Below are 12,848 nucleotides of genomic sequence, written 5' to 3' on the forward strand. Positions count from 1 at the left end.
TCAGCTGTGGGGCAGGTTGACTCACCTTCCTCCAGCCACTGCCAGAGGGGCATTTGAAACTGTACGTTTGCGTCATTGTTTGCTTGCTTGCTTGCTTGCTTGCTTTTCCACACGGCCAGAGAAGGGTGCACCGTTCCCGGCGGCACTGCAATGCCAGGTCGATGCGTGGAGTGAACGGAGCAAGCCCCTTTTTCAGCTCCCAGTTCTAAAAATCCGTTTAATATGTTTGTCCTTGGGTAGAGGACATATCAGATATTAAACTGATAAGAACAGATACTACACTTGATCTTAGCCAAAAGGCCGAGAAGCGATGGGCCCAAAGTGTCTGGCGTTCCAGCCAGGCTCTTGGCACAAATCTCGCTGGTCGCGGTTGGCTGCTTTTGACATGAGCGGAGCAATGGCTGCTTTTCACCACCTCCGCCCACCTCCCCATTCCTGACCTCGACAGCTGTTTGACTTTTCACAAACTCAAAGGGCTCAGCCATACGGCAGAGCCTGCCAAAAATAGCTTAAACTCATTGGTGTTCCTCTCCACGGAAGTCTTTAGTAAAAGGTGAAAGACTTGTGCGTGATGAAGAGAAACCAGAGTCAGTACAGGCCTCTCCTCAAGAGCGGCCGAGGACCCCATTGGTCCCAGTCACCGCCCTCACGGTAGCCTTCTCTTAGCTTGCCAAATCCCCGCCCCCTCCCCATGTTGTCACGGGCTCTAGCCAATCGGGCTGTGGAGAAAAGTGTCTGGGCCTCAACATGCAATCCTCACAAATTTCTCAAGTTATCAGGCGCTTGCAGGCCCCCGGGGACCAAAATACAGGGAAAATGCGGGGTTGATTGGAGGCTAGCAGCCCTTCCAGGGCGCGTGAGGGATATCAGCTGTGGGGCAGGTTGACTCACCTTCCTCCAGCCACTGCCAGAGGGGCATTTGAAACTGTACGTTTGCGTCATTGTTTGCTTGCTTGCTTGCTTTTCCACACGGCCAGAGAAGGGTGCACCGTTCCCGGCGGCACTGCAATGCCAGGTCGATGCGTGGAGTGAACGGGGCAAGCCCCTTTTTCAGCTCCCAGTTCTAAAAATCCGTTTAATATGTTTGTCCTCGGGTAGAGGACATATCAGATATTAAACTGATAAGAACAGATACTACACTTGATCTTAGCCAAAAGGCCGAGAAGCGATGGGCCCAAAGTGTCTGGCGTTCCAGCCAGGCTCTTGGCACAAATCTCGCTGGTCGCGGTTGGCTGCTTTTGACATGAGCGGAGCAATGGCTGCTTTTCACCACCTCCGCCCACCTCCCCATTCCTGACCTCGACAGCTGTTTGACTTTTCACAAACTCAAAGGGCTCAGCCATACGGCAGAGCCTGCCAAAAATAGCTTAAACTCATTGGTGTTCCTCTCCACGGAAGTCTTTAGTAAAAGGCGAAAGACTTGTGCGTGATGAAGAGAAACCAGAGTCAGTACAGGCCTCTCCTCAAGAGCGGCCGAGGACCCCATTGGTCCCAGTCACCGCCCTCACGGTAGCCTTCTCTTAGCTTGCCAAATCCCCGCCCCCTCCCCATGTTGTCACGGGCTCTAGCCAATCGGGCTGTGGAGAAAAGTGTCTGGGCCTCAACATGCAATCCCCACAAATTTCTCAAGTTATCAGGCGCTTGCAGGCCCCCGGGGACCAAAATACAGGGAAAATGCGGGGTTGATTGGAGGCTAGCAGCCCTTCCAGGGCGCGTGAGGGATATCAGCTGTGGGGCAGGTTGACTCACCTTCCTCCAGCCACTGCCAGAGGGGCATTTGAAACTGTACGTTTGCGTCATTGTTTGCTTGCTTGCTTGCTTGCTTGCTTTTCCACACGGCCAGAGAAGGGTGCACCGTTCCCGGCGGCACTGCAATGCCAGGTCGATGCGTGGAGTGAACGGAGCAAGCCCCTTTTTCAGCTCCCAGTTCTAAAAATCCGTTTAATATGTTTGTCCTCGGGTAGAGGACATATCAGATATTAAACTGATAAGAACAGATTTTTTTTTTCTTTCGAAAAGATTTATTGACACTCATTTCAAGTTTTTTCAAAGAAGGTTTACATCTTGAGATACAAAGGGTACATTATAATCACAACACTATGATAAATAGTTGTAAAACCATTGTTTGTTTGTTTGTTTTTTTTTTTAAAAACATTAAAAACAAATATTTCAAGGGGTTTTACATGTTGTCAAACATAAAATCCATCTCACAAATGAAAACCATGGAGTGTCCCAAATCTTTAAAAGGGAGTGCATTGGTTTAAAACTTCTCTTCTTTCTAATTTTGTGCAGGAGCAGAGTGAGTCCCTACCCAGGGTCACTCATTCCGCTCCCCCAAACATTTGGTCTCTCGGGATCCTGTCGTGGTGCTCAGAGGAGATCCTCACCCTGTTGCTCCTTCCCACCTGCCTCACCCGGAGAGCCAGGCCGCCGCTGCTTTGACCTTTTCATGTGTGGCTCCGGCTCCTTCGTCCGAATGGGCACAGAGGCGATGCTTCTTTGTGGCTGTGTCCTAGGCCTGCCGCCTACAGCCATCCGGATCACAGCCACGGGGGGGATCTGCATGTGCTTCCTTACCAGCAAGTTTCTGGAGGTCCATATGGCGTCTTTGATGGCGGCTAGGGTGAGCCACATCTGGGCAAAGTCATCTTTCTTCAGTGTTTTTTGGCTCACCCCATAGAGCACCAGTTGTGCTGTAAGGACCTCCCTTGCTGGCAAGTACGGGAATTGCAAGGAGCCGGCCATTGCCCACTGGTCTACGGCAGCGCTGCACTCCCAGAGCAAATGCCTCACCGACTCTGGCGCGCCACAACCGGGTCGGGGGCAGGTTGAGCGTGTTGACATGCCCCGGGAGTGCATGACGGACCTGACTGGGAGAATCTCATGAGCCACCATCCATGACAGGTCCCGGAGTCTGTTTGGAAGAGCAGAATGGTTCACGTTGCGCCAAACTGTTGAGGGCTCGCCAAATGCGAGCCCGCGCACTGGACTCACTGGCTCCTGCTCCTGCACAACAGAGATCAGAGAACGGTGGTTGGTTAAAATATGCAGCTCCTCCTGCTCCAGTTTAAAATGCTTTAAAAACGTCGGGATAAAAGCATAGGCTGGTGGCAGGCTAAAAGACACGGGTACTTTAAGATCTGTAGGTAAAATCTTCAATCGTCTGAGGTACGATCCCATCCAGAAACGTGTCATGGCTGTAGTTTTGGGGTTTCCGGATGGGTCTGTGGCTTGTTTGAGGTGTAGTGCGGTGTATCGGCTTCCTAAAAACAAGTACAGGTCAGGCACTCCTTTTCCTCCTTTCTCTTTTGGCCTTTTCATGACCTCCCTCCTCAGTCTCTCCCACTTGGAGCCCCACAGGAAATAAAAGATGGCTCGCTCCAGATCTAAAAGCACTCTCCTAGGTGGGATAAAAACAGAACTGATGAGTAAAAGCAAAGGTAAAATCACCGCTTTGATGATTAAAACCTTTCCTTCAATAGTCAGTCCTCTAAGTCCCCAATATCCTAGTCTTTGTTTTACTTTCCCTACCACGTCTGGCCAATTTGTTGTTCCTTCTCCCTCCCTGTCAAATTTGATCCCCAGTATTTTTTGGTCAGTCTGGGTCACAGTCAAAGGGAGTCCTGTCATCTCAGTCGCTGTCCACGGTCCATAAAATTGGGCTTGGGTCTTGTTTTTGTTCAACTTTGACCCAGAAGCCTGTCCAAACCAGTCAGTCAAGTCCAGCGTCCTGTTGACGGATAAAAGGTCGGTGCATAAAATGTTCACGTCGTCCATGTATAAAATACACTTGGTGTCCAGTCCCCCGCTCCCCGGTACTCCCAACCCATTGATTCGTTGATCCCTTCTCAAGATCTGTGCCAGCGGTTCTATACATGTTATGTATAGGAGGGCAGATAACGGACAACCCTGACGGACACCGCAGTTAATATCGACTGCTTTTGTCAAATGCCCGTTAATCACAAATTTGCTGGTAATGTCCCGATACAGCAATCCCACCCAAGCTAGAAACCTTTCTGGGAACCCCATTTTTTGCAGTACCTTGAAAAGGTACTGGTGCGAGACCCGATCGAAGGCTTTCTCAAAATCTAAATTTAGGACTACTAGCCGGATGTTTCTGTCTCTCGCGTAACAGATGGTGTCTCGGATCAGTACCAGGCTGTCGGTGATCTTCCTCCCTGGGATGGCACAGCCTTGATCCGGGTGAATCACCCCCTTTAAAAACAAGGACATACGTGAGGCTAAAAGTTTGCTAAAAAGTTTACAATCAAGGTTTAAAAGTGCGATAGGTCTCCAGTTCATCAGGTCGGTCTTGTCTTTGTTTTTGTGCAGTAGAGTCACTATCCCTACTCTAAAACTGTCAGGAAGTCGGTCTAGGTGCTCAAAGTCTTTAAAAACATCGATCAAATCAGGTGCTAAAATGTCCCAAAAGGTCAAATAAAATTCCAAGGGAAGTCCATCCTGTCCTGGGGACTTCCCTTTTTTAAAACTTGACAAACATTTATTTAACTCTAGAATGGTAAAATCTTGGGTTAAAAGCACACTGTCTTTTACTTTTTTATCGATGGATTTTAAAACTTCATTCATGGTGTCTATTCTAATGGGCTTTTCTTTATACAATTCTACGTAAAAATTTTCCACAATCTGTTTAATTTCTTCGATATTCTCTGTTATGCACCCGTTTTCCTTTTTTAGTTTTAAAATGGTCCCCCCTTTACTAACAATTTTCTTAAAAAAATACCTGGTGCACTTCTCACCCTCCTCTATTTCCCGTTCCCTGCTCCTTAAAATGACACCCTTGCTTTTAATTTCAGCTAAAACCGACATCTCTGATTTGATTTCTGTAATTTCTTCATTAAAATCCATTCCATTTTGGTTGAGGTTAAAATAGCGCTGTAGTCGCTTCTGCAGTCCCATCATGCGTCTGTTCTCCTTGCCCTTTCTTTTTTTGCCTGCCTGTCTGAAAAAAGTCTGGGTCTTTCCCTTCACCATCTCCCACCAGTGTGCTCGTGTATCGTACATGTCTTGAAGGGTCTGCCACTCTCGGTACTGCTCCCTGTACTGCTGAACTAGATGTTGATCTTCAAGCAGGGAGCAGTTGAGTTTCCACAGACCACTTCCAAAAGTCACACCTGAAGAGAGTGAAAGGGTGCAGGAGAGCATCAGGTGGTCAGAAAAGAAAACAGGGGTCAATCTAGCATCGGTCGGCGGGCAGTCCCGTGTGAAAATAAAATCTATGCGAGAGGCTCTGGTGCCATCACCACTGAACCAGGTGAAGCCCTCCTCTCTGGGATGCATGGTTTTAAAACAGTCTTGTAGTTTAAAATCCCTGCATATGCCCTGTAATAAAACCGATGTTTTGTCAATTTTAAAATCTTCCCCTGTTCTTTTTCTATCTTTTCGACTTAAAATACAGTTAAAATCACCTCCTAAAACTAATGGCACTCTCCCTAGCATGTGGGACTGCAGGTCTTCTAAAAGGTCATACCTGTCATTTTTGTCGTTAAAGCCATAAATATTGAGAAGGTTAAAATCCTGTCCCATAAAGGTCAAGTGTGCTAAAAGTGCCCTACCGTCTCTCACCACAGTGCTACCCTTCACCAGAACCTGAGGGTTTTTTATTAAAATGGCCACTCCATCGTTCTTATTTTGGTTTGATCCGCTCCATATCGATGTCTGTGGCCACATCTCCTCCCACTGTCGGTAGTGTTTTAAAAACGGTATGCCACATTCCTGCATTAAAAACACATCTGACTTTGTAGATTTAAGAAAGGATAAAACACTCTGGGCTCTAACTCTCGACTTCACACTTCTCACATTGATGGTTGAGAAGGTGAGTGTCATGAGTATGATTAAAAACAACAGGTATGAAATTTTAAAAACACTAAATAGAGGTTTAAGATGCTAAAATATCTTTTTTTTTTAAAAAAAAAAGGCAGTTAGACTATTTCTTGTGAACGGGGCTCCTCCTTCACTTCAACAGGTGATGAAGGAGGGAGTTGAGCTCCATTCCCCCGTCGGACTCTGGGGGTTGGCCTTTGACGCAAGGCTGCATTTAGCTTGGAGTCCTTAGGGGTTGATTGTAGAGCTACTGTCAGAAAAGAGACTTCATTTGGTGAATTGGAGGGGAAGACTCTGGGCTCCTCCACAGATGAACTGTCTGAGAGAGTCCCAACTCTTCCCCTCTTCTCTGAGGCTACAGGAGACTCAGAGGACAATTCCGATGCAAGTCTCTTTGTTTGCTGGGCATCGGGGAGGGGGGCATCCTCACTATTTTCAGGTGGTTGAAAATCTTCCATTTCTGAACTAGCTCCGCCCACTTCCTGCATCTCCCCATCCTCCTCTCCACTCTCCATTGATGGGGCTGTTGCAGGCCCCTCCCCCTCTCCCGCCTCACATGATCCCTCCTCTCCAATCACAGTATCTGGCGGGAGATTTGAATTTTCCTGCCCAGCCTCTTCAACCTGCTCTTTTTCTTTTTGTCCTCCATTTTGTTCATTGGCTTTTGCTGCCTTTAGTTTGTTGGCAAACGATTTGGGGCAAGCTCTGAAGAGATGATTTGTTTCTCCACAAAGGTTGCACTTCCTGCCATTGGTGCACTCCTCAAAAGTGTGCCCAATTTCTCTACACTTTCCGCAAAAGGTTTTTGTGCACGCTTCTACCAGGTGCCCATGCTCACCACACTTGCGGCAGAGCTTGGGCTGACCTTGGTAGTGGATGTAGCCCCTGTTTTCACCCAGAACTATCATTGACGGCAGATGTTTCAGGCCTTGGAAGCCCTGGGGGTCCTGCCATTGTTGAATGGGGACCCTCCAAGCGCAATTCCAGATGCCGTCCTCATCTCTCACTTTGGTAGCCTGGCCTTTAACAGTGCAGTATCTCCCCAGCCATATACAAATGTCTTCTGCATTCACTGTCTCATTAAACATTCTGACAATGACTGTTTTCAATGCATTATCAGTCAGTTTTTCAACAACAAATGCAGAAAACTGGGGTTTCACAGACTCAAATCTTGTCCAAAATTCTCTCAAGATAGCCGCAGACTGGAAGCTTACATCAAAACCTTTGTTTAATGGTAGGGTCAAAATACAATTCAAATCGTTTGCTGTGAATTTCAAAGCCTGTTGGATTAGCTTCCTGGAGAAATCTAGCCTTGACATCTCCAGGAGCTTTCCATCCTTTTCTTTAAACTTAAAACGGACGCTGTGGTGCCTCCGCATGTTGGCATGGGTGGCCGACATGGTGGAGGCACCACAAGCTAAAAGGATCTAAAATCAGTAAAAAACTTACAATGGACAAAAAAACAATGAACAATAAATAAGTAAATACAATTAAAAATATAAAAAAGGAAAAAAATCTAAAAACGTACTTACCTTTTCAAGTTTTGGCCTGGACAAGGTGTTGAATCCGGCAGAGCTCAGGTAAGAGATTCTCTGGGCCAATGAATTCCTATTTGTTTAAGATATGCAACTACAGAAAAGTTGCACAACTTTAAACAAGGAATGTAGACAATTTCCTCCCAAGAGCTGGTTTAACTCAGAGCCACAACAGGCAAGAATTTAACCATCAAAAGGAGGCGACCGCAGTCTTAGCCAAAAGGCCGAGAAGCGATGGGCCCAAAGTGTCTGGCGTTCCAGCCAGGCTCTTGGCACAAATCTCGCTGGTCGCGGTTGGCTGCTTTTGACATGAGCGGAGCAATGGCTGCTTTTCACCACCTCCGCCCACCTCCCCATTCCTGACCTCGACAGCTGTTTGACTTTTCACAAACTCAAAGGGCTCAGCCATACGGCAGAGCCTGCCAAAAATAGCTTAAACTCATTGGTGTTCCTCTCCACGGAAGTCTTTAGTAAAAGGCGAAAGACTTGTGCGTGATGAAGAGAAACCAGAGTCAGTACAGGCCTCTCCTCAAGAGCGGCCGAGGACCCCATTGGTCCCAGTCACCGCCCTCACGGTAGCCTTCTCTTAGCTTGCCAAATCCCCGCCCCCTCCCCATGTTGTCACGGGCTCTAGCCAATCGGGCTGTGGAGAAAAGTGTCTGGGCCTCAACATGCAATCCCCACAAATTTCTCAAGTTATCAGGCGCTTGCAGGCCCCCGGGGACCAAAATACAGGGAAAATGCGGGGTTGATTGGAGGCTAGCAGCCCTTCCAGGGCGCGTGAGGGATATCAGCTGTGGGGCAGGTTGACTCACCTTCCTCCAGCCACTGCCAGAGGGGCATTTGAAACTGTACGTTTGCGTCATTGTTTGCTTGCTTGCTTGCTTGCTTGCTTGCTTGCTTGCTTTTCCACACAGCCAGAGAAGGGTGCACCGTTCCCGGCGGCACTGCAATGCCAGGTCGATGCGTGGAGTGAACGGAGCAAGCCCCTTTTTCAGCTCCCAGTTCTAAAAATCCGTTTAATATGTTTGTCCTCGGGTAGAGGACATATCAGATATTAAACTGATAAGAACAGATACTACACTTGATCTTAGCCAAAAGGCCGAGAAGCGATGGGCCCAAAGTGTCTGGCGTTCCAGCCAGGCTCTTGGCACAAATCTCGCTGGTCGCGGTTGGCTGCTTTTGACATGAGCGGAGCAATGGCTGCTTTTCACCACCTCCGCCCACCTCCCCATTCCTGACCTCGACAGCTGTTTGACTTTTCACAAACTCAAAGGGCTCAGCCATACGGCAGAGCCTGCTGAGACAGCTTGACTCGCAGACCCCCACTGCCAGGCACAAAAAAACCTCTCACTCCAGAATCAGCCCGAATGGCAGCTGCTAATGGCTCCATGTAAAGCACATAGAGCAGCGGTGAGAGCGGGCAACCCTGTCTCACCCCAGAGTACAAACTAAAAGCCTCCCCCAGGTGCCCATTAACCAAAACCCTGCTCCCCGCACCCCTATACAATGTGCGCAGCCACCCTACAAAAACCTGACCGAAACCTAGCCTTTCCAGTACACTAAACATAAAACCCCAATGTACTCTGTCAAAGGCCTTTGCTTGATCAAGACCGACCAGCATAAGCGGCAGATGCCTATCCTCAGCCCAAGCCACAGCATCCCGTAAGAGTTGCAGGTTCCATCTTACTGAGCGCCCTGGCACTGCACATGTCTGGTCCACATGGACCACATGTGGCAGGGCCACGCTTAACCGGTCTGCCAGAACCTTAGCCAGGAGCTTATAGTCTACGCACAGCATGGACAGCGGTCGCCAGTTATCCATATCAGCGCGATCCCCTTTCTTAAACAGAAGGGAGATAACTCCAGTCGCCATAGACCTCCCCATTTTCCCCGTACAGAGCACCTCAGTCAACACCTCCAACAATACTGGCCCAAGTATGTCCCAAAACTTAACATAGAACTCTACCGGCAACCCATCAATGCCTGGCACCTTGCGCCTGTTCATCCTACAGAGAGCACCTTCAAGCTCTTTGAGGGTCAGTGGGGCCTCCAAAGCCCGCACTATGTTCCCTGGCACCTGCTGGTTCAGCAAATCCAGGAACACCCCTCCCCCTCCTATGTCTACCGCTCGCTCCGTGAAAACATCACGGAAATGATCTGTAGCGACACACACCATCTCGCAGGTGTCCACCACAACCCTGCCCTGTTTATTCCTAACTCCTGACACCAGCTGCTTCGCCCTATCAGCCCGTATGGAGCCAAAAAAAGCAGCCGAACATGTCTCTGACTGTTCAATGAACTGCAGACGTGACCGCACCAGGTATGCGCGGGCCCTACCCTCAAAAATATGTCTCAGACTTGCTTTCAAGGATGCGCAAACTTGATGGTCTACAGCACCTTTACAGTTACCCCTAGCATACTCGAGTTCAAGGCGGTGCTGGAGATGGACCACCTCCCTCTTTGCCATTCCAGCCTTTCTCTGACAATAACTTAAACAAAATATCTTCATCCTCTCCTTAGCCACCTCCCACCACTCTAACAACCCCTGGCACAGCGGTTTGAGTCCCATAAGACCCTTAAAAAACCAAAGAAACTGTTGACTAAACAAGTCCTCCTCCAGCACACTAATATTTAAGCGCCAAAACCCAGGCCCGAAGACTGGCAAATCCAAACTCACCGTAAACAGCAAACCATCATGATCCGAAAAGCAAACCGGGAGCACCCTTCCTGCAACCAACTTCAAGGTCTTAACAAAAAATACATAATCTAAACGCTTAAAGATCCCCTGCGAATTACGCCAAGTGGGACCATCCATGAGTGGCCTGACCACCCTCGCCCCATCGACCAAACCAAAACTATTCAAAAGATTAGAAATGTACAGGTCGCTGGCATCACCCCCCTTTCCTAACTCTACATTAAAATCACCCCCTATGATGACCTGCCTGTTGGTGACAAGGTGCGGCTCCAGCATCCCAAACATTTCTTTCCGCTCTGCTGAGGATTGTGGTCCATAGACCACAATGATTCTCAGCGTGTTTGTTCCCCAGGAGATGTCCGCACCCATTATTCTCCCCTGGACAATAACAAAAACACCCTCCACTTTAATCTCCTTAAAACCAAACAAAATCCCAACTCCTGTAGAGTGAACACCCCCTATGCTCCAGACTGAGTCCCCTCTGGTCCATTCCCTTCTAAAACACCCAACATCCCCCATATCCCGTAAGTGGACTTCCTGCAACAAACAAAAAGCTACACGCAAAGAGCTAACAAATTCGAAAACGATCCTTCTTTTAACAGTGTTCCTCATTCCCCTCACATTCAGAGAAAGAACATCAAAGGAGAACATTTTAAATTACAGATGCTTACACTCAAACAAAAACAAAAAGAAAACAAAACAGTCCCCCCCCCTACTGTGAATACAGATCATCTCCTTCACTATCCATCTGGTCCGCCCAGGAAAAGGGAACAGCATTTGGTGAGGATGAAGGCCTTTTTGGTCCCTCGTATGCGTCCTCACTCAAAGGAGACGACAATAGGAGCAAACCGGGAGAAAGCTCAAAATCAAGCTCCAACCCAGCTGGTGGCTCCTCACCCAAAACCCCTGAGACATGCTCCAACCCCTGACCTGTATCTATTGCATCCCGCCCCCGGGCCCCTCCTCTAACCGTTTCCCCCCCCTGTTGTATTCCATCAGCCCTACCCACATCAACCCCCACCTCTGCGGCCTGCCCCCTCCCCTCTCCCTCCCTCTCCCTCTTTGACCTTTTACTCTTCACCACCTGCTCACACTCCCCCTTTTCAATCGAGAGACCCTCCTCCAACACCTTCAAACCTCTTCGTGCTCCTTGCTTTGGCTCGGTGGGAGCGGCACCAGTGGGGACCGTGTCCGTAATCCCCGAGGGCACCTGGTCCACACTGACTTCTCCAGCAACACTGGCAAGTCCCTGCACCTTGGATACAGAGTCCACTCTACTCCCAGAAGGGCCTGGAAGCTGATCCGCTTGCTGTGGATCAATTGACGTATTGCCCATTGGCACGAAAGTCCCTCCAAAGTCTTGAGCCTTACCCTGCCCTCCAGTGGCCCCAGCTACTTCTGCAAAGGTTCTCCTACGGCCAGGACAGCTCCGATAGAGGTGATCAAGTCCACCACATCCATGACAGGCCTTCAGTGCAGTGCAGTCTTTAGCCTCGTGTCCCCCCTGACCACAGAAACGGCAGCAGACCCCAGTGCATCCTGCCTCCGTGTGGCCAGACTGCCTACACTGCCGACAGAAAGACGGTTGCCTCGAATAGAACAAATAGCCACGGTCCCCACCGAGACTAAAAAAGGCGGGTGGATGTCTGAGACCACCAGGCCCTTCTGGCTCAGGCTTGAGCAACACCTGGAACTGCCGTCTGCCAGTCCAAAACCCCATTGGATCATTAACATATCTTGCTGCTGACACCACTTCTCCATACCGGCCCAGGAAATCAGCCAAGGCAAGATCAGTCACAAACGGGTTAAACATGTGAACTGTGATCTGCCTGAAATTAGGTCTGTCCAAACTCAAAATCTTGTAGCAGGCAAGGGGCCTTACCCCAGCTCCAGCCGAACAATTTTCAGACACCTTTCTGTACACCTCCTCATTCCTCAGGGTGACATCAAAAGCTTTTTCCTGTTGGTTCCATTGAATGCACAAGACATCCTCCACCGTCAAAAGAAGCTGGCCCATGATGACCCTCTTGCAGAACCACGATCTTGAAACAGCATCTTCTTCTGTCACGATTGCCTGGAAACGAAGCGTGAACCTCAACCCAACCTTAGGGATAACCTGCACAGGAGAGCCCATACTGGCCATCGCTTCCATAGAAGTGTCGCCCAGATCAAAAAAGAAAAATCTCTCCACGAATACTACACTTGATCTTAGCCAAAAGGCCGAGAAGCGATGGGCCCAAAGTGTCTGGCGTTCCAGCCAGGCTCTTGGCACAAATCTCGCTGGTCGCGGTTGGCTGCTTTTGACATGAGCGGAGCAATGGCTGCTTTTCACCACCTCCGCCCACCTCCCCATTCCTGACCTCGACAGCTGTTTGACTTTTCACAAACTCAAAGGGCTCAGCCATACGGCAGAGCCTGCCAAAAATAGCTTAAACTCATTGGTGTTCCTCTCCACGGAAGTCTTTAGTAAAAGGCGAAAGACTTGTGCGTGATGAAGAGAAACCAGAGTCAGTACAGGCCTCTCCTCAAGAGCGGCCGAGGACCCCATTGGTCCCAGTCACCGCCCTCACGGTAGCCTTCTCTTAGCTTGCCAAATCCCCGCCCCCTCCCCATGTTGTCACGGGCTCTAGCCAATCGGGCTGTGGAGAAAAGTGTCTGGGCCTCAACATGCAATCCCCACAAATTTCTCAAGTTATCAGGCGCTTGCAGGCCCCCGGGGACCAAAATACAGGGAAAATGCGGGGTTGATTGGAGGCTAGCAGCCCTTCCAGGGC

The 12,848-nt window shown here is 49.2% G+C and overlaps 7 non-coding genes and 2 pseudogenes across 7 annotated transcripts; all 9 read right to left on the reverse strand.

Moving 5' to 3' along the window:
• Positions 1-120: 120 nt before the first annotated feature.
• On the reverse strand, positions 121-312 carry LOC139619619 (U2 spliceosomal RNA). Its single transcript, XR_011690611.1, has one exon. It is a non-coding gene; the product is annotated as a U2 spliceosomal RNA (small nuclear RNA).
• Positions 313-476: 164 nt separating this feature from the next.
• LOC139619360 (U5 spliceosomal RNA) lies at positions 477-591 on the reverse strand. Its single transcript, XR_011690359.1, has one exon. It is a non-coding gene; the product is annotated as a U5 spliceosomal RNA (small nuclear RNA).
• A 387-nt stretch (positions 592-978) lies between these two features.
• LOC139618741 (U2 spliceosomal RNA) lies at positions 979-1,170 on the reverse strand. Its single transcript, XR_011689784.1, has one exon. It is a non-coding gene; the product is annotated as a U2 spliceosomal RNA (small nuclear RNA).
• A 164-nt stretch (positions 1,171-1,334) lies between these two features.
• On the reverse strand, positions 1,335-1,449 carry LOC139618953 (U5 spliceosomal RNA). Its single transcript, XR_011689957.1, has one exon. It is a non-coding gene; the product is annotated as a U5 spliceosomal RNA (small nuclear RNA).
• Positions 1,450-1,844: 395 nt separating this feature from the next.
• LOC139619718 (U2 spliceosomal RNA) lies at positions 1,845-2,023 on the reverse strand (annotated as a pseudogene).
• A 5,753-nt stretch (positions 2,024-7,776) lies between these two features.
• Positions 7,777-7,891, reverse strand: LOC139618954 (U5 spliceosomal RNA). The gene has a single exon (XR_011689958.1). It is a non-coding gene; the product is annotated as a U5 spliceosomal RNA (small nuclear RNA).
• A 407-nt stretch (positions 7,892-8,298) lies between these two features.
• LOC139619452 (U2 spliceosomal RNA) lies at positions 8,299-8,490 on the reverse strand. Its single transcript, XR_011690447.1, has one exon. It is a non-coding gene; the product is annotated as a U2 spliceosomal RNA (small nuclear RNA).
• Positions 8,491-12,227: 3,737 nt separating this feature from the next.
• LOC139618746 (U2 spliceosomal RNA) lies at positions 12,228-12,306 on the reverse strand (annotated as a pseudogene).
• A 164-nt stretch (positions 12,307-12,470) lies between these two features.
• Positions 12,471-12,585, reverse strand: LOC139618955 (U5 spliceosomal RNA). Its single transcript, XR_011689959.1, has one exon. It is a non-coding gene; the product is annotated as a U5 spliceosomal RNA (small nuclear RNA).
• Between the last annotated feature and the right edge of the window lie 263 nt (positions 12,586-12,848).

The sequence above is a fragment of the Trachinotus anak genome, unplaced genomic scaffold (assembly GCF_046630095.1).
Source record: "Trachinotus anak isolate AG129_WGS33_773 ecotype Australia unplaced genomic scaffold, CSIRO_AGI_Tana_v1 ptg000003l, whole genome shotgun sequence".
Lineage (NCBI taxonomy): Eukaryota > Metazoa > Chordata > Actinopteri > Carangiformes > Carangidae > Trachinotus > Trachinotus anak.